The following is a 27,368-nucleotide window of genomic DNA, read 5'->3' on the forward strand; positions in this document are numbered from 1 at the left end:
ATGAATCAAATGGTTCCCTGCCGTTTGGTTCTGTTCTTTTTCGCTCTTTCCTTTCTCGTGCCTTCAATTTACACCAGTGATGGTGATTCTGATCCGATTTAGTAGAAAGTTTACTCGATTCCCTTCTCTCAATTCGTGCTATATTTGCTCTTTTTTTTCCTTAAAATTCTATTCGAACGAAAATCGGCAGCTTCAATAAAATATTTGAGTTCGCGTTTGAAAATGTTTCTACTGTTTGACACGCAAAGCTACTCATTTGAAGGGAAAAAATAGATGAATAGTTATTGGTGGATCGATTTTGAGATGCAAAATGTACGATTTGGGCCGTTTAAATTCAATTTTACTTTGATTAGATTTTGTAAGTGATAGCACTTATAACCCATAATTACTGTTTTTATTGTGTTTGAAATTACTATATTTAGAATATTTCTTTTTATGGTTATTTTGATGGCCTTATCCTTTACTGGCAATTTAATTTGATTGTGATACCAGGTTGTTATGGTTATCCATGTACGGTTTGTTTAGGACTTGTTTGTAGAAGTGTGAGAAAAGTGGGTAAAAGGTGCGTTCAACACTTGTAAATTCTCATCTGATGGGCCATGGTATTTGCAAGAGCCCATTTATCAGAAATGGAAGCAGTAGGACTGTCGCACCGTTTGTCGATGCCACTGTATGCTCAGAGATTCAAATTGTGATTGGGATACGTTTTCAATCACATCGTATTTACAATGATTACATATATAATGAAAATTATTTTAATTATTACAATCATTAAAATTATAAATTTTTTTATTTTTTATAATTTATTATAAAATGTAGTAATTATAATTATAATAATAAAAATTAATACTTATAATTTTTAAGTAATTTATGATATTTTAATTTTTATTTATAAATTAAAATAATTTTTTCATGTTTTGTAGTTATAATTCAAAATGATAATGCATATTATAAATATTTTTCTTTTTTATATGCACGAAGTTTAAAGGTATAAATATTATAAATACATATGATGAAAAAAATATATGTTATATGAAGTTAATTAAGATTATAATTAATTTAATTAGAAAACTAGTGATGAATATTTTAGATATTTTTATAACATATGTTCATTCAGAGAAGATGATAAAACTAACTGATTGATTATGGATAAATATACTTTATTGTTATATCAAAATTTCAAGTGTAACATTTTAAATAACTAAATTAAACCAAAAAAATATAACAGTAGCAAACTAATCTTTATTAACTAATAAAAATATACAATTAACAATAACATTAATAATATTAAAATTATATAAAAAAACTACTAATTACTTTAAAATGATGGTAAATAAAAATAAATTCTAGCTTACATTCTCTTTAAATTTTCATCAAAATTAATAAAAAAAAATTTCAAAAAATCCAATTTCTCACCAATTCATTTACTTTTTCCTTTCCATATTTTCACCTAAATAAGAAAAAGTAAAATACAATGTACTTTTAAATGTCACACGTACCTGAATTTTAAGTTAAAAAAATACTATGATTGGTTGATTTGGTTCAACTAAACCTAAATCCACCAAACGTTTCTCATATCTGTATATTCTTCAAATTGCACGATTAAATTTTTTTGTATCACGCTCTGTCGCTCATTGTCTTTCTTTAAAAATCGACAAGCATATTCCATGCTTTCTCTATCTTCTAACCTCTTTCAAATTTCATCCATGCTATCTTTATCTCTTTTCTCAACCCAAGCCACTGGTAATGCTACTATTGAACCCAAGCCTCTCATCTTCTCATCTTGACAGTTAAAAAATATTTTGCTTCTTCTCAACTCTTAAGCTCTAAGGTAGTTATTGATTGACTTCAACAACATGTTTTTTAATCTTCATTGAAGTTTGTATTTATTGATTGAGTTGTAAATTTAAAGGTTTTTCTTGTTTATAATGTGTCTTTTTTATATGAAATTCTTTAACTGCAAAAAAAAAAGGGTTTTCAAATTACATTTTAAAATGAAAATAATAATTGCAGCTGTAGCATCATGTTATAGCCGTTATTGTCTGCTACACTGTTATTTTACTATCTTGAGCAGTTATTATGATTGTGAATTCCATTCACAGCCTAATTTCAGGTATGTAGTGATGGTGAAGGCTCTCAAAACCATGACATAGTGGTTGCGATGCTGCTACACAACCATTATTTGAAACCCTATGCTTACTAGAAAGGAAAAAAGAGAGAAACTTGGTGACAAAGTGGTCAAATATCATGGGAAATGGCCTTTTCGATGTGTCTATGGGATCCAGGTTCTTATCATTTTTTACCTCTTTCTGTATCATTATTATATCTTTTTTCTTTTAGGATTGCTGTTATTGTTAGATGATGCTTCATTTACATTTTCAAGAACCTATTGTTGTAGCTTTCCCTACATTAAATCTTACCATATAGTTTCATCATTGGCTCTCCTTTATCCTTCTAAATTATAAGTTGCCTTTGAGGCGTGATACAGGGACTTAATGTGAATATATTGGCTTGTGGCATATCTACTTTTGGTTTTGGAATGCTATTTTTCACAATTGGTAAACCAATAATCTTTATGCATCCATTTGATTAAATTCTAGGGTAACTTTGCCAGAGGGTTCAATGTTTCTTCCTGATGTTACAACTTAAAAGAATATTAACAATTCCTAAACTACACCTAATCAACTAGGAGAAATTTTCTTGCATCCCAGCCTTAGATTTTTAGTCATAGAAGATCTTTTTGATGACTATAGGAAGTAATTTGAGAAAAAGGGTTTTGACCATGTGTTCAACATAACATGTATAGCATATATGTTCAGTGTAGTATGGTTTTATGAGATTATATAACTTACGGGTTAATCCTGGTTTATCTTTAATTTTTAAAAAATTTTGTTATGGTTTCAACAAATTTTTTATGTTTTAAAGAATTTCAAAATATGATATTGAAGTCCATTGATTTAGATCCTAAGAAAATTGAGATAACTTATAAGGTTTCGTTACTTGTTATGATGGAATTCTTGATATTTTAATGTACGGTTGTGGATAAAAAAAAAATCTTAGATTAGGGTATGAAACTAATGGTTGTGTAAGGGATTAATCCTTGGTTAGGATTAACATGTTTAAAAGAAGAACTTTATTTGGGTTACTTTTTTTTAACAATAGTCCATTCACCAATTTGTTCTAGAGGTTTTTTACCTCGATTCATTAGGCTTACTTTAAAAATTAGTAAAAACATTGTTAGTTTTTGTAATAAATTCAATAGAAAAATTATATTAGTATAAAAAGTTATACCATCTAATCCTTCTAGGATTAGTTTCTATTTTTTTTAAAAAATCTTTGATTGCTTTATTATCAGTTCTAATAATAAAATTTTTAGGTGTTAAATAAATATGAAATCTAGTTACAACATTTTTTATGGCAAGTAACTCTTTTTCAAATATAATATATTTTAATTTGTTTGGTTTAAACTTCATTCAATTATAAACACAAATTAGTTTTTGATTATATACCTTAGATTTAAGTACACAGCCTAATGTTGGTCTAAGGCGTCTGTTTCAAGAATAAAAAATTCTCTTAGTTTAAGAAGATATATTTTAGGTACAACTTTAAGATCTGATTTTATTTGTTTAATAATGTCATAATCATCTTTTGTCCAAGAAAAAAGTATATCATTTTTTAATTTTTCTTATAAAACTCTCTTTTTTAGAGAGATTTTTAATGATTGTCTTCCATAATTAAGAATACTTAAAAAACTTTGAAATTGTTTCTTATCTTTCAATTGTTTTGAAAATTATTTGAATTTTACTATAATTTGATCTTGTAAAGTAAGACTTTTTTGACGATAAATTTAAACCTCAAAATTATATATTGATTTTTTTAAGCTATATCTTTTTAGGGCTTAATATTGTACTATGTTTTATAAAATAACCATGTTAAATTTATTGATACATCTTTTTGAAGAATAAAATAACCATCAAATACTAGGTTTTGGTTAAGCGTTTTATAGTTGATTACCATTCTAGCTTTACCTTTTTTTTGTTTAGCATAATTTCTTACCATAAATGTTGGCCTTGAATGTGGACTAATAGTGGGTTTTATAAGTCTTTTTTTGTAAAAGCTCATTGATTTGTATATCAAGTTTGTCTATATCTTGTTTGGTATAGATAATTGGTTTTACTCTAATTATTTTCTTTGAATTAAGAATTTATAAACTATAAAATCGAGAACTTCTAGACCATAATTTTAATGGTTATTGACTAAAGTTTTCTTTTAAAATTTTATATAACTATTGTGTTTCATTGATTCATTTAATTTCAATTTGCTTAGTTTTAGTTCGAAAATCAGAATCGTATATATGTTTATGATTTTTTACAAATGGTATTTCTATAGATTTTTTATCTATAGTAAATACAATATTATTGATATTCAAACAGAAAGGTAAATAATTATATAAAATTATTTATTAATAACATATCACCATGTATGAAAGGAAATCATAAAAGTTTTGAAATTATGAAATTTTTTATTCATAAAATAAATAGAAACATTTTTTGCTTTATATCTTATTATAGTTTCTTTGCATCGATTCTTATTACTGTTATATAATGTTTCTTTGATTCCCATTTTTTTAATGGTAAAGCATTACTTCTACAATTACATATAGTTGCTCTAGTATTTATTAAAACATTTAAAGAGTATGTTTATGTTATTTAAATCTAAATTCTTCTTCAATATAATTGTAATACTTTTTGGGTTGATTTTTTGAAAATGTAATTACTTTATTATTACCAATTTTATATTGGTTGATCAAACTTTGAATATCATCTCTTCTAGTATTTCTAAAAAGAATTGAATTTAAAATTAATTTTACTAAGTTATAAACCAAATTATCTTGATTTTGACTACTTGTATCTCCTGAAAAAATTGAGATTTTTATATTTTGTGTATCTATTGATTGGGTTTGAGAAAGAAAAGATTGCCTATATGAAATAAATGATTGTTCACTGGCAATACTTTCAGTATCTTCATTATCTCTATTTGGGAATGAAGTTATGGAAAAAGGTGGTAGTAGAACTAGATTGTTACTAGAACTATTTTCTTCATGATTTTTAAAATACAGGTTATTTCATTATGCAAGGAATTCTATAGGTTTCGTATAATTCTTTTATCATATTTAAATCTTGATTTTTTCTTTAGGAACATATGCTTTTTTCATTTTATACTTAAGATGTTCTATAAGATTTTGGCTAAATGCCCAAATCAGGATCAAACATTTGGGTGGTTGCTCAATTCAGAACAAAACGTTTTAATTCGTACAAATAAGGATCAAACATTATTGACTTGTAACAATGTAGAATTTATTTCAATGGTAAAATGGATGTGCATGTTACGCGCCATTAAATTGCCTACGTGTAAAAGCCATTACAGACAAACATGACATGGAATATGACATAGAATTAACTTATCCACGTGTAATAATAACCTAGCTAAGATTTTGGTTATTTTTTAAGCTTATTCTATTATTTTGGTGTTCTTCTTTATTTTTTCTATTTGTAATAACATGAGACAGCTTCAGCTTAGGGTTTTCTCCTCATTTCTTCTCGTTTTTCACCATAGAGTGAGAAAAAAATTTTGTTAAAATAAATCTGAACACAATATCTTCTTCAAATATCAACTCATTTAGCAGCGTATATTCAAGGTTGGTATAAATTTTGTGTTTTTCTCATGCTCTGATTTTCTCTGAATTTTTTTTTAAATATTAAAATTATAAGGTTTATAGAGGAAGGTCTTATGATATATACACGTATAAGCTAATTTTAGTTAGTTATCCTATAGAATGAGACTTTAAAGGAAAACCAATTTTCTATTGCTGTAATATGAAGGGAATTAGGTAGACTTCATAAACGAATAGCAATCATAGTATAAGATTTTATGGATGCCTACATTATCCGATAAATTTACTGGTATTTTTTTTGTGTTTTTGCTAGTATTTGTTTCTTAATATTTTCTTGGTGTGATTGTAGGCTAGTAAATTTATTGATATTTCTTTAGTGTTTTTGCTAAAATTTATCTGTTGATATTTCTTTGGTATGATTATAGGCACTGTTTGTGGATTTCATTTATGGCATGATCTTAAAATTTTTGAAAGAGCAAAAGAGATTATTCTAGAGTTGAAAAAAAAGAGAAAAATTTTTATATAGTCATGTTCACAGTTTGTAATATGAAGTTTCAAAATGGAAGGAAAATGTTGGTGAAGCAGATGTTATCGCAAAAAATATGCAATTGAGGAGAGAAGTTAGTTTTTTAAGGTTGAAATTGAAAGAAAGTAATAAAATTACTGGAGGTAAACATGGTAGAGATGGCAACTGGAAAATAATTTGGCTTATCTCATTCTTTTTTATACTTGTGTTTTGTGTAATCTTTTTCAATATCAAAAAAATTCTAAAAACTTAACTTATATGCTTGATGATGGCTTAGAATTGTTATGAGGGTCTGTAAATATTTGTTAAAACTTTTATTATATTAATGGCAATTGAAGTAATGTTATTTTCTGTGAATTCTGTTGCTTTATGTTGTTAGCTGTAAAAATATGGTTTAGTGTAATATATTCAACTTGCAATATGCAACTAGAAAGTAATCTGAGGTAATCTGATAATAGAGGTAATCTTATAACAAACCAATTTGATGAATGTCAACAAAAAATGTTCTTACACAACATTCAATACAACAAAATTCAGCCAATAGAAGGCTAAATAGAAAGTGTTCTTACAATATTAACAAAAAAAAAAAAAGTTAACATCAGCAATTAGTAGCAACAGTCAACAAAACAAAAAATCAGCTTTTCAAAATTTTTGTTTCTCCTTATTTCTTTTAGAAGCAAGAACTTGACTCTCTTGATTACCAATTACATCATCAACAACTTTCCTCTTTTCTCTGCTTGTTTCAACTACTATCACTTTCTCACTTCTCAATCTAAGCTATTGAATAACATTTATCAAGTTATAATAGATAATATTTAAGGAAATAAAATAAAAAATATACATGTTTGGTAAAGAATCATTCATATTTAAGATTTATCTCCCTATTTCTAAGTTTGTATATAATTTATAACCTTGTAAGATTTTTGTCTTGCTTTTAGTGGCAGCTCTAATAGTGTGTTTACTATTGTGACTTCCAATATTGTTTGTTAAAATTGCTCTGTTTCTAGTGATTGTTGTAGAAGAGTTAGACTTTGAAAATGGACTTATTTTTCTACCAGTAATCTCATAAAGTCTTTCATCCTCATATGCAAAACATCTTTTAGTAGATCTTGTTGGTATTTTAGACTTTAGTTTTACATTTTTGATGGCAAAAAAAGCAACAGTATTGATTGGATTTGAAACTTTTGTTGAAACTAAAATAAAACATGGATTTGAAGCTAGAGTTGAAACTGGAATGAAAACTAGATTTGAAACTAGATTTGTTGAAGCTAGATTTGAAACCAGATTTAAGGTTTGTGCAGATGCAGTTGCAGTTACAGATGCAAAATCATTGATATTAGCTGAAGCAGATACAAATGTGTAACCAAATTTAGATGCAAAAGCAGAAATTGATGCAAAAGTACCATAAGAGTAGTTGAAACAATAGCATGGTTACTTAGACCATATGTAACTTAAATATGATCTACAGTACTTGATGCACCTTGGTCTATGTTTTAGTCTCCAGATCTGAGCACATGATAATCTTGTTATCTTAGACAAAATAATAAAGTTGAATTGATGTGTTAGGGTACTTTAACAATAGAGGATCCATAATAGTACAATATTTATAATAACAAATAAAAATAAAATAGAATAAAATTACTTGATTGCCTACCACAGGATAGCCTTTTTTGTTATGGCCTAATTAATGACATAGTTTACACGTCATTCATGTTCTTCTTAGATAGAATTATTGAATTATTGGGCTTCTTTTTCTTAGGCTTATCAAGATCCTTTCTTTTACTAGTTTTGGTCCCGTTTGGCATCTTTCTGAATTCTGAGGGTATAACATTATCTTTTGTCCTTAGTTTGGCTCAATTTTTTCTCCCAGGCATAGATTGTAAAGGATTACTATAAAACTACGGATGCACCTCCTTATGATATCAACTAGACACAAAATTTTCAATATTTTCACCTAGATCTCTAATTGCACATATGGCATGTGCACATGGGATACCAGAAAGTTGGTACATTCTGTAACTATATGTTTTCTCATTAAACTGGACAATGAACCTATCTACAGCCACATCTATTTCATGTCCACCATCTCTATTAAATGCAACTATACATTGTGATGCTATAACTGCATTTTTTTCTATCATTTTTACAATGTTAGGACCAATCACACCTCTCTACTTAGAGTATTCTTTCCTGTTTTTCTCAATTCTTATCATTAGAGACTTTCTTATGTCTTCAAATAAAGAAATCACTGATTTTTTCCTTGCATCCAGCAATGTTTCATTGAATGCTTCACATAAGTTGTTGTTAACCAACTTACATCTAGAGTTTATGTTGAAGAATGCTCTACACCACTGTTGAGGTAGGGCTTTTATTATGTCTACAACTACAATCTCATTGTTTTTTTGAAATTGTCTGACTATCGAAGACTTAGCAATTGTCCAAAAAACTTTTTTTTTTCTCTTCACCCTTATGTTCCATTTTGACCCAATTAACATATACATGCCTAGCATAGAATCTATGTTCAACATTTAAAAGTAGTTCTATAATTGCATTATCAAGTCCCTACACCATTTAATTAGTTAAAGTATTCAATACATAATTTAATTTGATTTTAGCAATTCAATACATCTAAAAATAATTAATAATGAGTTAAAGTATTTAGTACATAATTTAATTTAAATTAGCATATAAATATTTACTTTTTGTTAATTTATCATAATTGTCCATCCTATATCATTTCCCAAACACACCAAGTCTTATTGCAACAAATCAAGAAACCATTTCCATTAAGCTATGCATTCCACTTCCACCAATGCCTAAGCCACTGGAAATATTTGATCATTTCCATCTCTATCAATAGTAGAGTCTCAGGTGGTTGAATTTCTAGAAAAATTATCTAGAATAGAAGCTAGATTATTCATTTGTTGTTGCATTAGTTGGGTTTGATCTTATTCTAGCTGTCATAATGTATAGATCCGTGGACCTACCGCTAGACATGGATGAAAGAGAGTCACCACTAATCTTTTTTGATTAGGTGGGATTGGCCACCTGAAACATATTCCAGTTTGCAAAAATAGATGTTAGGTTAGGGAGTTGGTTACGCATATGAAAGGTTGTAGCACCTCCACAACGCCCATCCAAAAGATGGTACCTGTTTTGATTTCAAATTACCCAAGCTTTGATCATTTTTATGATTTACCAAATAAATTGATATTGAAAATTAACCATAAAATTGTTCCAATAGGTTGGTAGCAATTTAGGATTATTTTCTCATATCAGGAGTATTCATGGAGACTAATGTTTCACTATAAAGAGGTTTCATCATCAGATTTATTAACTTTTATTCCAAAAAAATTAATGAAGCCTCACAATAGTTTGGTAGGGCTCACTTCAAAGCAATCTTTCAATAATTTAGAGGATAAAAAATTTATTTTTGTTTATTTGAAAACTATTTTTATTTTTATTGAAAAGATTTTTTTATTTTTTATTTTTTTTCCTTTTAGAAATAAAACGACAGAAATAACTTTTTTCTTTCTTTTTTTTAAAAAATAAAACCAAAAAATAATTAAAAAATAGGTTTAAAATAAAATAAAAATAAAATGAAAAAAAAAAACCTATGATCGGGTCGGGTCAGAGTGCGAGTCAACAGACAAGTCACTGGGTCTGTGCGTGGATCTTGGCTTATTCAAACAATATCATTCAGCAATAGTATAAAAGCCAAGTTTTAGCTTTTTTTCTCAAAATCACCCGAGTCTTTCTCCTTCTACCTCTATTTTCTCTACTTTCTCTCTAAAAAATTTACTGATAAATTCAACTAGAAACTGAAAACTCACTGGTTTCTAAGGATGTCGTCGAAAAATTCAACTGAAAACTAAAAAATCTACTGGTTTCTAGAAAATGTGCCTGATTATAAAAATCTTGTCAGAATCTTATCGAAATCTCATCAGAAACTTCAAACGATCATCGAAAAATTCATGTTTTTCCCCAAAAAACCCAAAAAAATCCAAAAAACCCAAATTTCTTTGAATTTTCCCTAGATTTCTCCAAATTTCGCCCAAATTACTCCTAGAACCTTCCAAAATCATTTTGAACCCTAATCCTAACCCAAAAACCTAAAATCGAGCCCACAATTTCAGATTGAACTCTAAACTACAAAATTAAACTGCCAGAACCCTTTCACCTAAATTTTCTCAGATTTTTTCAATAATTTTCTCTCTCAATTTTTTTTTATGTTTCTGTGTGTTTCTCTGTAAAAATTAGACCAATTTATAGGTAGCCTTAAGAATGATTTTAGGAAACAGATAGAATCAATCCTAGGCTTAAATCTTAAGATTGCATTCTGTTTAGACGAGATTTTAGGTCTAAAATTTTAACAATCATTGATTGAATTTGACCAAGAGATTTTGATCATGATTCACTCTTTTGTACATGTGTGGATTGAAATAAAAAAAAAGCAGTAAAGGAAAAAAAATAAAAAATAAAGGTCCGGATGTCAATGGGCTTGATCGGGCCCTGACGTCAATAGGCCTAATAAGGCCCAAACATCAATGGGCCTAATTAGGCCTGAACACAAATGAGCCTAGTTGGATCTAGATGTTAATGGACCTATTTGGGCCCGAACACAAGTGGTTGTCTACAGTTGTCCCTTTTTACACATCTTTGTTAGATAAGAATATTGCAAAGACCTAGACATCCACTATATTTGAGTCACATCAGGTACGATCTTTAAATTTGCAAAATGATCTTAATTGTACCAAGATCAAGTGATCGAGACTAAATCACAAGTTAAGATGGGGTGACCAAGATCAGGTCGAGATTGAAAATAAGTGATCGAGACGAAACCACGAATTATAAGAAGTGATCTAGACAAGCCAAGATCACATGATCGGGATGAAACCATGAGTCAAAATAAAGTGACTAAGATCAAGTCGAGGTTAAAAATAAATGATCAGGATGAAACCATGAATCATTTGACCAGGATGAAAACCACAGTTAAAATAAAACGACCAAGACCAAATTGAGATCGAAAATAAATGATCGAGATGAAACCATGAATCATGTGACGATGATGAAATCAAAAGTTAAAATAAAGTGACCAGACTGAGTCGAGGTCAAAAATAAATGATCAAGATGAAACCATAAATCCTATGATCGAGATTAAATCATAAGTCAAAATAAAGTGACCAAGACTGAATCGAGGTTAAAAATAAATGATCAGGATGAAACCATGAATCATGTGACTTGGACAAAACTATCAGTAAAATAAAGCAACCATGACCAAGTTGAGGTCAGAACTAAATGATTAGGACGAAACTACGAATCATAAGAAATAATTCAGACTGAGCCAAGATCAAATGAGTGAATAATGTAAGTGCTTATCCTATCTAGAAAGTAAATGAAACATCAATTATGGTACTAAGGCCTTCGCATTCTTATTTTTGCACCTTCTTAGCAAAGAAACCATCTTTTTTTATCTTGAATATTTATCTTTACTACACATTTTAGCAAAGAAACCATTCTGAATGCATGTCTTTGGTAAAAAAACCATCTTTCATCAATCTAAGTACACATTTTTAGCAAAGAAATCATATTTTATCAGCCTGAATATTTATCTTTATCCCCAAAAAGGTTATGAAAGTTATTTTACTCTTATTTGGGAAGAGCTCATCTTTGGTCTTTGTCTCATTTAATCTTTCAAAATAACATACACTTTTTATGATTTTGTTCAATTATTAATCATTATCCCAATTTCAAAGTGTAAGATACAAATTATGCATTTCTTTCATTCTTGGCAAGGTATAAAGAGAAAAGGTAATGTATAGGACTAAAAGAATAATAAGATAGCTTTCATTTATTTGGATAATCAATTACAAATGATGGTGTAGAGATAAAAAAAAATGCACATGAGCAACTATTTGGGGTAGCAGTGCCCCAAGACAAATGATTAGATAACCATGACAACAATTCTTGGATCTCCTTCAAAAACTCAATTAAGATATGATGCCCTGACATCTCAAAGCTCTTTGAAATTCATTGTCCTTGGTATGCTTTCTAAGTGATGCCATACTTTATTCAATTCAAGCTGCCTTTCAAGGTTTCAACCTGAACCTCTTCCTTTGGATCCAAGTCACTTTTTCAGGTTTTCAACTTAAACACTTTTCTCTCTTTTTTATTTTTTTAAAATTTTTTTATTCAAGCCACATTTTCGAGTTTTCAATTTGAACTCTTTTCCTTTCTTTTTTTTTTTTATTTTTTTTATGTTAAGCAAAGTACTTTTTCACTGTATTAGAATTAACAGGACTGAGAAGTTTATCTCCACCCATTTCTAACAGGATCAAGGTTCCTCTTGAAAAGGTTTTTTTTACAACATATGGTCCCTCCCAATTCGAGATCCATTTTTCTCTATCATCATGCTAACTTGGAAAAATTCTTTTCAATACCAATTCTCTTTCTTAGAATTGACAAAGTTTGACCTTTTTGTCATGAGCTTTTATCATTTTCTTTTGGTACAATTGGCCATGACATGGTACCGTCAATCTTTTGTCCTCAATAAAGTTTAATTGCTCATAGCACTCCTGAATCCATTTAGCTTCTTCTAATCTCACTTCCTTTAGGACTCTTAGTGATAGGATTTTTACTTTTACTGGCAATACAACTTCTATCCCATAAACTAAAAACAAAAGAGTTGCCTAGTAAAAGTGCGCATAGAAATTTGATATGCATGTAGAGCCAAAGGTAATTTCTCGTGCTAGTTATTATATGTTTTAGTCATCTTTTCAAAAATCCTTTGATGTTCTTATTTGTAGCTTTCACTACCCTATTCATTTTTAGGCGATACAAAGCTGAATTATAGTGTTTGATCTAAACTGAATACATACTTCTTGCATCATTTTGCTAATCAAATTCTTTGCATTATCTGAGATGATTCTTTTTTAAAGCCTATATTTATAAATTATTTCTCTTTTGATTAATTTGCATACCATTGATTTTGTCATAGTTGTGAAAGAGATGACTTCGACCCATTTAGTAAAGTAATCAATCATCGCAAAAATGAATTTATTCCCATTTGAGGCCTTTGGTATGATGAGACCAATGACATCCATACTCTACATAAAAAATGGTAAAAGATGTGCTATGACATGTAAAGCACTAGGCGAAGCATGAATCTTGTCAACATAAATATGATATTTATGACATTTTCGAGTATAATCAATGCAATCTTTTTCCATTGTCAACCAGTAATATCTAGCCTGCATAACCTATCTTGTTATCATATGACCATTTTCATGTGCTCTACATGCATTATTGTGAACTTTCTTAATAATCTTTTTGGCCTTAGAAGTGCCTATATAGCGTAATAACACTTGTTCTTTACCTCGTTTGTACAAAATTTCCCCATAAAAAAAAATCCTATGGCCAACCTTCTCAAGATTCTCTTATCATTTTCTGTTGTTTGATCTAGGTACTGCTAATTTTTTAAATATCGCGTAATATCATGGTACTAGGGGTGGCCATCTTTTTCCCCTTTCAAGTTAGCATAATGGACTAACACGCCCTTAATATTTAATTTGATAGGGTAAATTTTTACAGTATCACTAATCTGTACCATTACAGTCAAGGTAGTTAAATGCAATATGATTTTCTTCTCGAGGCAAGTGTTCAAATCGAATTGCTTTAAATTATTTACATAACTTTAAGATGTATTTGTGATAAGGGATACATTTGGAATCCCTTATTTTCTATTCACCTTTTAGTTGATAAATAACTAGAGCCGAATCCTAAAATATCTTTAATGTTTTAATTTTCCTATCTAAAGCAGCATGTAGCCCTATAACAAAAGCCTCATACTCGATTATATTATTAGTGCAGTTGAAATTCAATCTTGTTGTAACAGGGTAATAGTGTTCCATTGGAGATATTAAGACTACTCTGATCTCATGTCCCATGGCAGGCCCTATCAAAATACATTCTCCATATCTCTTCCTCATCATCATCATCTTCTAACTCTGAAATGGCCATTAGTTCCTCATATGAAAAATTAAGCTTTATGGGCTCATAATCATCAGCGACTTATCTACCAAAAATTCAGCAATGACACTTCTTTTGATAGCTTTTTGGCTCACATATACTATGTCATATTCAAAAAACATCACCTGTCATCTTGCAATTCTTTCTGTGATGGTTTCTCGAATATGTGTTTAATGATATCCGACTTAGCTATAAGCTAAGTTGTATGGTAGAGCATATATTGCTTGAGTCTTTTAGCTGTCCAAGCCAAAGTATAATATATTTTCTCTAGTGATGAATATCTATACTCATACTCTATGAATTTCTTGCTAAGGTAATAAATAGCTTTCTTTTTCTTGTTAGATTTATCTTGTTGGCCTAGCACATATTCCATTGATCTTTTATGTACTACCATGTATAGAATCAGTGGTTTTCCTGAAATAGGTGGTACTAATATTAGAGGGTTCGATAAGTACTGTTTAATCTTATCAAAAGTTTCTTGATATTGTTCATTCCACTCTCCAAGATTATTCTTTTAAAAGAGTTTGAAAATGGGATCACATTTAAGAGTAAATTGAAAAATGAATCGAGAAATATAGTTCAATCTATCTAAGAAGCCTCAAACTTCTTTTTGTGTGCGTAAAAGAGATAAATTTTGGATAGCCTGTATTTTTTCTGGATCCACTTCTATTCTTCTTTCACTAACTATAAATCTCAGTAACTTTCCTGATATGGCTTTAAATGTACATTTAACCAGATTTAGTTTAAGTTGAAACTTTTTCAACTTTTCAAATAATTTTTTAAGGTTGACTACATGATCATTTCCTTTTCGAGATGGGTAATCATGTCATCCACATACACTTCAATCTCTTTATGCATCATATCGTGAAAAAGTGTTACCATAGCCCTTTGATAGGTTGCCCCAACATTTTTTAGTCTAAAGGGCATAACTTTGTTGCAAAAAGTTTCTCATATAATAATAAATGTGGTCTTCTCCAAATCATCATGGGCCATCTTTATTTGATTATAGTTGAAGAATCCATCCATAAAAGAGAACATTGAATGTTAGGCCATATTGTCCATCAGTGTATCTATATGAGGCAAAGAAAAATTATCCTTTTGATTAGCTCTATTCAGATCTCGATAGTCTACACATATTTGTACTTTTTTATCTTTTTAAAAATAAGTACTATATTAGCTACCTATTTAGGATATTTAGTCACTTACAGAAAGCCTGCATCAAATTGCTTTTTAACTTCCAATTTGATTTGATAGCATTTTCGATTTCATTTTTCTCAGCTTTTGCTGTACCAGTTTGCATTCTGGCTTCAATGGTAACCTATGTTCCATTATTTCAGTGTTGAGTCTAAGCATATCTTGGTAGGATCAGGCAAATACATCCATGAACTCCCAGAGCAAATTCTCGAACTGCTATCGGTCAACCGCTAAGAGTGAAGTACCAATCTTGACTTTTTTCTTGTTCTTGACATCACCCAAATTGATTAATTCAACAATTTCTTGATGAGGCTCAATGGATTTATTTTTTTGCTCAATTAGCCTTATTAAATCCTGAGACAAAGTGTATTCTTCAAAGTCTTCTTCAATATCAAGTTCATCAGTATTAATTGAGTTTTCAAAGTTAAATATTATATCATTATTATGATTACCTTCACATTTATTTGGAGACCTAAAAATTAATAAAATAAAAAATATTAGCAAGAAATTTTGATGGAGTGATGAATGGAATATAAGAAATGAACAAAACACATGCTCTTACTCTTATTGAAATAATGAAAAATAAAAGGCCCAAACATAAAAGTTCATCCTAATGCTTTTGGGCATAAGCAATTAGGGGATATGATTACATTGAAGGAAAATAAGAAATAATAGGCATTTGGATGACCCTCAAATTTTGCAATTCATATTCTGGTGGGCATGGGTAAACCACAACTTCCTCATTTTGACTTTCATTATCCACCATATGAATGGATAACTTGGCAAAAGCTTTCTCCCATTCTGGTTCTTTTTTTGTATTCTCTTCAGCTCTCTAGTACATATATCCTCCAAGAATGAAAGTTTCATTTAATCAAGGGAAGATCATTGGCCTATTTTATACCCTTTTACTATTGTTCTATAATTTTTCCATCTCATATCCTAACCTCGATCTACAGCTATGATCTTTTATTTTAGGAATCTCTTTTATTCCTTGAAGGCTTTTGCCTAGGCCAAATCTGATAATCCAACCCTTGTTGACCATCTAATTGATCATAATTTGACTAAACTTAAGTCTTTCACCTACTGCATTAACAGGTTCGAAAGATCGATAAGAGCACTCTAATAATTCTTTTATCGTTTCCATGTATGGGGCATTTATGGGTTAGGTCACCAATAGATCTTTTTCTCTAGCCATAATCACCAATTACCCTTTTATATTAAATTTAATCTTTTGGTGCAATAATGATGGGATGGCGCCCGTCTTGTGGATCCATGGTCTTTCCAATAAGCAGCTAGATGATGGAAAGATATCCATGACTTGGAATTTTACATTGAAGACACATGGCCCAATTTGAATAGGTAACTCAACATCCTTCAAGACCTTTTGTTTAGTCTTGTTAAATGCTCGAACCACCATCTGACTGTTTTGGATATGGGACATATCAAAAAGTAGCTTAGCTAGAATGGACATAGGCATGACATTAATAGCTGATCCATTATCAATAAGGACCTTAGCTACTATGTGGCATTTACATTTAACTATGATGTGTAATGCCTTGGTGCTCTTTTTACCTTAAGGTAAAATCTCATCATCGCTAAAAGAGATGTGATGTGACACTACTAGATTTATTGTCAAGTGATTCACATACTTTACACATACATTACGGGCCATATAAGCCTAACTCAATACCTTCAATAAGACATTACGGTGTGGTTCAAAATTCAAGAGAAGTGACAATAGAAAAATATTTATTGGTATTTTATTTAGTTGCTCTATCATAAAATATTTGTTGTACTTGACTAGCTTCAAAAACTCGTAAGCATCTTTTTCAGACACTGACTTCAAGTTATCTTTCTCTAAAGTCTTTGATTCAATTTGCTTTTTCTTTCTTTTTCTTATTTTTTTAGGGTCTCTAGAGTATAACATCTTTCACTTCTAGTTATGCCTTCTACTCTTGTTATATGGCAATTTTAGCTTTTGACCTTTGCTACCCTTGAGTCGTCACCTCACAATCATATCTCTAAGATACCACTTTGTTATCTTTATAAGAAAAAGGGCATAAGACTTTGAAAGCTACTGGTTTTAGGAATAAACTTATTCTCAACTGATTATAACTTCTTCTTACAGCATATAGTGAAAGGTTTTGGATTTATCTGTCATAGCCACCCCGATGTCTTTCGAAGCTCTTGATTCTTCATATAACTCTATTTGATAAGAGTCTATCAGCTTCTGAACTTCACTATAAAATTACTTGCAGACATCAATTGAATGTCTTGGTATCCCGCCATGATACTTATATCTCTAATTTAGGATACATTTTTTCATATAAGTGCATGGAGCTACTAGTTGTATCATCCTAACTTTGCATAAGGTTTCATATAACTGGTCAAATGGCATCTTAAGCTTCTCTACTTTTCTTTTCACATTTTTTTCACCCGTATCCAAAGTATTGACTGTATGACTAGGCAAGGGATTCCCACTAACATTGGGTGCCAAACTTTCACTAGTGTCAAAGCTTATTAACTTTTTTTTTATCAAACTTTGTACCTTATGCTTAAAAGGCATGTAATTCTCAATAGAGTGTCTTACTACTCTAAAATCGATAGTCATAGTGAGCATTGAAATTATACCATTTAGGGTAAGGAGGTTCAAGCTGTTTAAGAGAGACATGAGCAATTAAATGATTTTTGTAGAGCTCTTGATATAGCTTCATATAGCTCAAGAATATAGGATTAAAGGTGGGTCTTTCTTTTATCCATGGTTCTATAGCATTACTAGTGGTGTTGACTGGGTGTACAGGGGATCTTGATGAAAATTAATAAAATGGTTGGGTGGTTAATTGGTAAAGAAATGTAGAAGTATTGTTTACCATATGGTGGTATGTAGGGTAGTAGGTCGAGAGTAATTTCTATATTGTTGTCCTTTAATACTCATAACTTGAGTCTCACTTTTTTTCTTTTCAGATAACTTTTTTGGAAAACTCACCTCCTTCAAGCTTACCATTTTTTATGACATTTTTTATGATCTCTCCCAAAATCACCATATCAATAAAGTTTTTTATTGTATTTTCGATCATCTTTTCATATAAGGTGATTTTAAAGTACTTACAAACAACATAGTAGTTTTTTTTTTGTCAAAAAAGGTTATCTTGGGTTGCTACATCTCTCTATCTTTAAGCGTATTGCTTGAAGGATTCAGATGCCTTATTTTTCATTACTTGCAAAAAAAGATGGTCGAGAGCCATATTAATAATGTAACAGTACTGATTAATAAAAAATCTAGTCAGATCTTTTTATATTTTTATGCGAGTTTTATCTAATTGAACATACCACCTCACCGTTAACCCAGTTAAGTTATCTTGAAACACATGCATAAGTAGCTTTTCATTACTAGCATGTGTCACCATTTACGACAATACAAGGTGATATGTGTGATAGGACACTTAGTACAATTATAGTTCTCAAACTTTGACACTTTAAACTTTGATGGCATCACCATAATCGGTACTAGGCAAAATCTTACTGTATCCATGGATCCATAGAAATCCATTCCCTCTATAGCTCTCAATTTTTCTCAAGCCTGTTCATGGCTTAATTAGTTTTAGAACTCTCTAAAGGCACAGCTATCTGTTGCTTTTCTTTCTTTTTTACTTCATCTGCAGTTGGGAGTTGAATGGACTTAGCTATCTTTTCAACAAAAATAGGATTATCATAACTTTGGACATTCTCATGACTTGGTGCATATGTCATTCCTAGGTAATTGTACTTTGGAAAAGCTAACTATTGAGATTGGAATATCGGAGCAATTTAAGTTTGCTGTGAACTAAAGCCCAAAGGATATATTGATTCAGTGGCTTTTGTGAAGTGTCTTCTTCCACTGATTTTTCTCTATTTACTTTTTTCAGGGCTTCTAAAATGTTGCTCAATTTTTTTTCTAATGCCTTTTGAGCTTTTTCTATTTGTTCAAGGTGGCTTGTATTATCCTATTCCATCTTTTTAGCTCAAGCCTGGGTATTGTATTGATGTGTAGCTATTCTTGCACCTTAGTACCACAATTGAAGATTCAATGATGATGTTAAAATACTTAATGAATGAGTGTGATGCAAATGCATAAAAAAGAAAAGAAAAGAAAATATTTACCCCTTTAAAAAAAATCCAACAAAAAAAAACTTTCATTTATTCCACGGAAGTCTGTTTTACATCGAATCTAGTACTATTCCTTTATAGAAATGCCTAACTTACTTATACTGGTCTTTAGCCTCTTTAATGAAGTTTAACAGCTTCTATCCATACTCTTCTACTAGTGTCACCAAAGCTCTCAGTGTCTTAACCTTTTCTGCTATCTTATCTACTTGATCATGACCTTACCTATCTAAACTATGAGGTGCTCTATGTATCTTTGTCTTTCTAACCATTCTCTTTTGCCACACCACACCTGATAGGATAACTCTCTTTACCTTTTCGTGAGGGTTCTAACATGATTTTTTTGTTTATTTAACTTCAATGTCAAAGTTAAAATGTAATCAGCAAGCATCTGATTCTCCTGCTTAACCTCTATAAAATCATCTTCTGTTTGGACATGCTCTTTCTTTAACTTTTCATTCTCCTGAGCCAACTCCATGTTATTTATTTTTTTGGCCTGTACTTGTATATGTAATCTCTTATGTTGTTGTAGCTCTTTTAGTTCCTTAAGGGTATCATTTTATTCTCTAACTTTTTGGGCCTTGTTGTATTCCTTGAAAATCTTATGGACTTAGATTTTTATTTTTTTGCTTTATTTTGCTACTAGTCATTTTCTTCCTACAGCTTTAAAATTTCTTGCTTTAGTTTTTTCTTCTCCATTTCATGCTTTAACTCTGAAAGCTTTTTGTTTGACTCTTGACATACTAGCAAGTAAAGATCCTGAGGCATAAATGGAATTTCTTGACCCTTCTTATTTCTTCAAATCAAATACCTCTAAATGACTATACTAGTGAATGGTCATGGACTTACTTTCTTAGGCTTCTTTTAGGCCTTAATCATGCCATCAATCTTTTAGAAAGTTTTAAGCTTCCCATATGAGTAGTCAAACTGGCTGAGCTTGCAAGTCATAAGAGTAAATTATTTAGCTTCATGCTATCTCATTACCATCAATGGTGCATAACTTGTTGACCCCCATAGACCTAAAAGTGAAACTCTTGTCTCATCTCTACATTGATACAACATAGGTTCCCTATCTATCCACGAAGCTAACCATTGTACTTGACTAGCTGTGAGCTCTTGCAACTGGCATTTCTACTCCCTTTGAGTCTTTGCTTTTAGCCAAATGCTTTGATAAAATTTTTTAATCGAACTTCGAGTGTAGAAATAAAGTTTGGTAAAACACTTTTCTTGCATTCGAAGTGGCTCTTCATCTATACATACAATAAGGGTAAGCAACCCATGAAACGTGTTTTATCATTTTGCCTCAAAAAAATTCAGAGATTTGATGGTTTTTGCTAAGATAGCTAGTGAAAGATTACATCCCTTTTCAATCTGCTCAAATAAATCTACCACTTCTATCTCATTATGGCCTAAGACCTTGGAGAAAATGACCAACCCATATATGGCTAGAGCAAACGCACTCATCCTTTGATCATCATTTGAATGTTTAGTAATGAAATCTCGAAAAACCTCCCACGGAATACCCTTGTGATCTCTTTTCTCTCGAATGTATGAGTATATGACCTCTTTTTTCACTCTTAGAATCTAACCTAATTTTCTGCAACTTCATGATTTATATTTCTTCATGTATATTATATCTGGATACATTAGATACATACCCACTAGAGTTGAATATTCTTCTATTGTTGGTGTCAGATCAACCTCATTAAAGATGAAACATCAGTAGAAAGGATCTCAAAACTATACCATTACCTTGATAAGGGAGTAGTCAACCTCCACTGACAAGAGATATACGATATGCCCAAACATCTCACAAAACGCCTCCTACCTTGAAGAGGTCATACTATTCCATATATCTGATAAGTTTTTTAGATCATTATGTTTGAAAAGTAGACGAACTTCTTTTGATAGTGTAGGGATATAACCCAATGATAAACAATCTCCCGCTTCTAGCTATTTTCTTTTTGATTCCATCCTTAAATCTAGAGAAGAGTCACATTTGAATAGTGTATATGAGGTACAAACTTGACGTTTTATGAAATCCATGAGGGCTTTTGTTGAAATAAGTTTGGGATAAGAATACTATGCAATCTGTGTTTATGAATGTGCACAAAAAGAAAAGAAATAAAAGAAGACAAAGAGATTAGTTAGTCACTTCAATAAACATCACATAGCAAGTAAGATAACAATATGACCTTGAAAATGTGGGAGGACAAGGCTTTATCTATAGTTAGGCTCTTAAGGTTGACTATATGCAGTTTTGGGTTAATTCTAAAAGGTCCCCAAATTGTTCCCTACAGACTAGTAAGGCACTCCAATCGTCACCCATCATAGGCTACAAGTGAAAAAGATTCAATCTGAGTGAGAGTGTTTCGCAGGCCGATACAGAAACATGAAATATCATGAAGGTATAGGTACTTCACTCCTTCCTAAAGGTAGAGCCCATGTGGAGGGCTTATGTTATGCACATGTAAATGAATGACAGGTATAAATACAATAAATAGATAATTAAGCAAATATAAGCAATGAATAAAAAGAAAGACAAATAAACAAGCAAGTATACATAATGAAAATAAATAATAAGGCAGATATAAGCAATGAAAAAGAATAAAATAATTTTCAATTTATTAAGCAAGGCTTGGATAATAAGAAATCATTTTTTGGCTTGACTCTTAGTCATTAGTCCCCAATGGAGTCGTCAAGCTGTCATAACGTATAAATCCATAGACCTACCGCTAGACATGGATGAAAGGGAGTCGCCACCAATATTTTTTGATTAGGTGTGATTGGCCACTTGAAACATATTCTGGTATGCAAAAATAGATGTTAGGTTCAAGAGTCGATTACGATGGAGAAGGTTGTAGCACCCTCACAATACCCATCCAAATGATGGTATCAGTTTTGATTTCAAATTACCAAGCCTTGATCATTTTTATGATTTACCAAATAACTTAATATTGAAAATTAACCATAAAATTATCCCAATAGTTTGATAGCAATTTTGGATTATTTTCTCATCTCAAGAGTATTCATGGAGACTAATGTCCTTCTCTGAAGAGGCTCTGTCATCATATTTATAATTTTTATTTAAAAAAATTAGTGAAGCCTCCCAATAATCCAGTAGGGCTCACTTCAAAGCAATCCTCCAATAGTTTGAAGGATAAAAAGATTATTTTTGTTTATTTGAAAATTATTTTTATTTTTATTGAAAGGATTTTATTATTATTATTATTATTACCTTTTTTTTTTCCTTTTAGAAATAAAAGCGATAGAAATAACTCTTTTTTTAAAAAAAAAAAAACAAAACCAAAAATAATAAAAAAATAGGTTAAAAATAAAATAAAATAAAATAAAACCAAAAATAAAAATAAAATAAAATAAAAAGAAAACTTGAGATCTGGTCGGATCAGAGTGTGGGTCAACACGAGAGTCGTTGGGTCTGCACGTGGATTCTGGCTTATTCAAACGTTGTCGTTCAGCAACAGTATAAAAGCCAAGCTTCAGCGTTTTTTCTCAAAATCACTCAAGCCCTTCTCTTTTTACCTCTGTTTTCTCTATCTTCTCTTTAGAAAACTCACCGACAAATTCAACCTAAAACTGAAAATCTCATCAGTTTTTGGGGATGTCACCAAAAAATTCAACCGAAAATTGAAAAACCTATTGATTTTTGGAAAACGTGCCAAATTCTGGAAATCTTGCCAGAATCTCATCAAAAACTTTAAATGGTCACTAAAAAATTCATTAAAAAATTCATTAAAAAAATTCATGTTCTTCCCAAAAAAACTCAAAAAACCTAGATTTTTTTTAATTTTCCCTAGATTTCTTTAAATTTCACCCAGATTACTCTTAGAACCTCCCAAAATCGTCTGAACCTTAGTCCTAACCTAGAAACCTAAAATCAAGCTCACAATTTTAGATTGAACTCTAGAACTCCAAAATTAAACTGCCTAAACCTTTTCTGCCCAAATTTTTTCAGATTTTTTTAATAATTTTCTCTCTCAATTTTTCTATGTTTCTGTGTGTTTCTTTGTAAAAATTAATCCAATTTATAGGCAACTTTAAAAATGATTTTAGGAAACGAATAGAATCAATCTCAGGCTTGAATTTTTAGATTACATTCTGCTCAGATGAGCTTTTAGGTCCAAAGTTTTAATAATCATTGATTGAATTTGACCATGGGATTATGATCATAATTCACTCTTTTGTGCACATGTAGATTGAAACAAAAAAGGAAAGCAGTAAAGGAAAAAAAGAAAACAGAAAAAGAAAACAAAAATAAAAATAATAATAATAATATAATCAACTTAAAAAACCATCTAATTGGACCTGGGCAAAAATCGGCCTAATCAGACTTAGACACCAATGGATCTAATCAAGCTCAGACGTCAATGGGCCTCACTCACTTGTATCTAGGCTCAAATAGGTCTATTGACGTCTAGGTCCAATTAGGCCCATTTGTGTTCATTGACATTAGGGCCTAATTAGGCCCTAACATCAATGGGCCTAATTAGGCCCTAATGTCAATGAACACAAATGGGCCTAATTGGACCTAGACGTCAATAGACCTATTTGAGCCTAGATACAAGTGAGTGTCTACACTAGCAATACTGCGACCGTTTCGATGTGAGAGATGAAGCTTCAAGAATCATGGTTGCTGCTCCACTGTTTGCATTTGTGACAACACTCATCTTGTATCTGCACTTCTGCAAACTTGATTATGGTAATTCTTTCTTTATCGCCCTCTATCCTCAGAACAAGTTTATCAGCATTCATTAAGGTTAGCCTTTAGACTTGGGCTTTTCATACGATTTTATTCTGCAATTTTATTTACTTACACCACATTATAGTTTCAACTTTATGAATTATAAAATGAGGTTGTGGAAGCACTGATTCAGTTTGATATTTTTTATTCCGGCAGTTACTTCAAACTAGCCTTCGCTAATAGCTATTTTTGATCCATTTGAACCTTCTTTCTACCATGTTTTCGCCCATCTCTTATGCTAAGTTATTCTTTCATCTTAAATACTCTTTCAGCCAATCATTTTATCTTTTTGTCATAACTATTTCCAATGAACAATACTGGTGATTATTAGCTATCATTAGGTTCAGTGGTTCACGCTGCATCCTTTCTGATTAGATGTTGTAATCCTTTCAATGGAGTCACATGTGAGATTTGTTTGCAGGTCTAAATATGAAAGTCTATGGTTGTAGCTCAACTTCTCATTTGGGGAGTTTGGGCTAGCCATCCATCACGCTGGAAGGTTTGGCTCTTTGTTATGGGCGGAAGCCTTGTTGTGCTCTTGGAAATATATGACTTCCCACCTTATCAGGGGTTCGTTGATGCTTATGTTCGCTGGCATGCTGCCAGTATCCTTCTTACTTACATTTGCTGGAGCTTTGTCAAGGATGATGCTGAATTCAGGACCTCAACCCTCCTTAAGAAAATAAAGTGATATTTCTTCATTGGATGCATGCACAAATCAAATGGTAAAACTTATACAAGTAACCAATTTCACCTATGCATGGAACATCGATGGTTCCTTTTGCCTATGCATTTTTGTCGAACGCTTAACATGGCCTGACTTTTTCGCATTTTGTTTGCTGATGGGTTGAATATTTCTTCGCAATGCAAGGATAAGGATATGAGATGTAATTGAAGTCCAATTTTTTAGACTCTCGTCTTTCTTTTTGGATGATGATCAGCATATTCACTAAGGCAATCCAATTTCAATGTAAATTTTTGTGTTATATCTTTCGACTAGCATGTTTTACTTGCATCGCTTGATTAGTCAATCTGCTGTGGGAACGGTGGCATATGTAAGCAATCTTATTATCTTTACACTGAATGTATTTTGTCTCAGTTTTTTGCAATGAATTTAAACTATAAGAGGACAAAGACCTGCATTTTAAATACATGTCAAGTGAAAGTGGTAACTTTGCAAGTTTGTTACAGGAGAACAGGAAACAAGCAACGAAAGAACAGCAACAGCAAAAGTATCAAAGCAAGCTGCAGACAAATAACCCAACTTACAGATAATTAGTTCGGAATCTGCAGAATTTAGAGAAATGACCATACTTATCCCAATAATTCATATTACAAACCGAACTTGCGTCTTCGAAATAAGATCTGTTGCCATTTATTCAAGTTCACGACAACCAAATCCAAAGTTTCCCAAAAATCCGGTAATTAACAATGGAAACACATTCTTTGACTTAGGCCCAAATAAAAATAAAATAATGGCTAAGTAAATTAACGGATGACCACGCTTTCCATAAGTGTGCAAAGTGGAAGTGTTTTGCTCTTTCCCATCTGCATGCATGCTAATATTGGAGTCAATGATAGAAGAAGAAAGCAAACATTAGAAGCAAAGGGTGGCATTTCATCTTGCATATCGATACACTAACCTGAATCACCGATTTCAGATATTTGGCTATGTTGTTCCTCAATCAAAGTTTGAACTCTCTGTAGTGAAAATCGAATCCAAGGCTAAGAGGGAATGCATTAACACTAACAAAGACACAAAACCTGTAATGCTTGCTTTACCTCCACAGAGCTCCCAACCTCCTCTAGTTTTTTTAAATCATGCAAAATCCCTGAATGAGGAATAGCATCATGCTCAAGAGACCTCCATTGAGAAACCTGCAATGGATAACAAAGAAAAAAAGATTAAACTAAAAAAAAGTTCAACATAGTATGACACGATGCACTGCTTCCCTCATAATGGGATGGTCAAAGAATTAATCCTTGGTTCATAATATCATCCATCTCATGGCATAGCATTTCAAACTTGTGGTAAATTCCCCATACCAAGCCTCCACCTTTAAATTTAATATCCATCACTGACTGTCAAAGTCAATGTCAGACATACCTCAGTGCCTGTAACAGGTATATAGCATTATTCCTTCCCCGGATAATTAATTTAGCCTGAGAAGTCACAAAATTGTAGTGAACACTCAGAAAACTAGAAGATAAGAAGAGCTATCCAGACAAATTCTGACCTCAGAAAAGCTTCACAGGAGGAAAGCTGCAATGGATTAAATTTCAATTAAAAAGTGAAAATAGATTTAACCTATATATATTCCCAATCACTATGACACTATGATAGCAACCAAAGTCCCGTTAATTCATCACAGGCATTGATGAAGGGAAGAATATAAACACAGTGATTAAAAACGCATTTTAATTCACCCCACAAATTAACAGCTCCTAGTACTCAAAATCACAATACCCCTCACATCATCACCATCTCAAAGAAACAATCTACCAATTAGATGAATACAGAAACAGGCGGTGACAGAAAGTGCTGAATCTGCAACAATGTAAAATCGAAATTGAAAATCCATTATTATCAACAATTTCAACAGAAAAGTCTCACAGAGGAAATGTGAATGAAGATATTTAAACTCAAAGAAAGATCCCTAAAAAATGACTGCATGAGAGAATAAAAAAAAGTCAGAACAACTAAAACGATAAAAGAAAATCACTACTTATAAAAATTGCTTCACCTATAACATGATTTTTCAAAGAACAATTAAAAAGAAAAAGTTGAACGAGACTCTAATGGCATTTCAACAGCACTAGGTCTCCTCCCTTTTCCCTTCCTCTGCCATCGTCAATTCCGGCTTCCCTTAACCTTTGCACTTCCACTGCAGCCCTAGCCCTAGCCCTAGCCCTCCCCATTTCTCTGCCTCCACCGTTCTCTTTATCCCTGATCCAGACCTCCCTCTCTTTCCCTTTTTCTCTGCTTTTTCCCCTCACTGTTTCTCTTTCTTCTTCTCGAAAATTAAAAAAAAAAAAAAAAA

At 31.2% G+C, this 27,368-nt stretch overlaps 1 pseudogene across 1 annotated transcript; it reads left to right on the top strand.

Annotated features, from left to right (window-relative positions):
• Window positions 1-27,046, top strand: LOC111290225 (uncharacterized; annotated as a pseudogene). Its single transcript, XR_016346429.1, has 8 exons — window positions 1-101; window positions 523-680; window positions 2,201-2,285; window positions 2,359-2,554; window positions 2,965-2,990; window positions 9,109-9,156; window positions 24,168-24,285; window positions 24,749-27,046. The product of XR_016346429.1 is annotated as an uncharacterized LOC111290225 (transcript).
• The last annotated feature ends 322 nt before the right edge of the window (window positions 27,047-27,368 follow it).

This window comes from Durio zibethinus, chromosome 11 (assembly GCF_047325235.1).
Source record: "Durio zibethinus cultivar Kanyao isolate XHJ-2024 chromosome 11, ASM4732523v1, whole genome shotgun sequence".
Taxonomy (NCBI): Eukaryota; Viridiplantae; Streptophyta; class Magnoliopsida; order Malvales; family Malvaceae; genus Durio; species Durio zibethinus.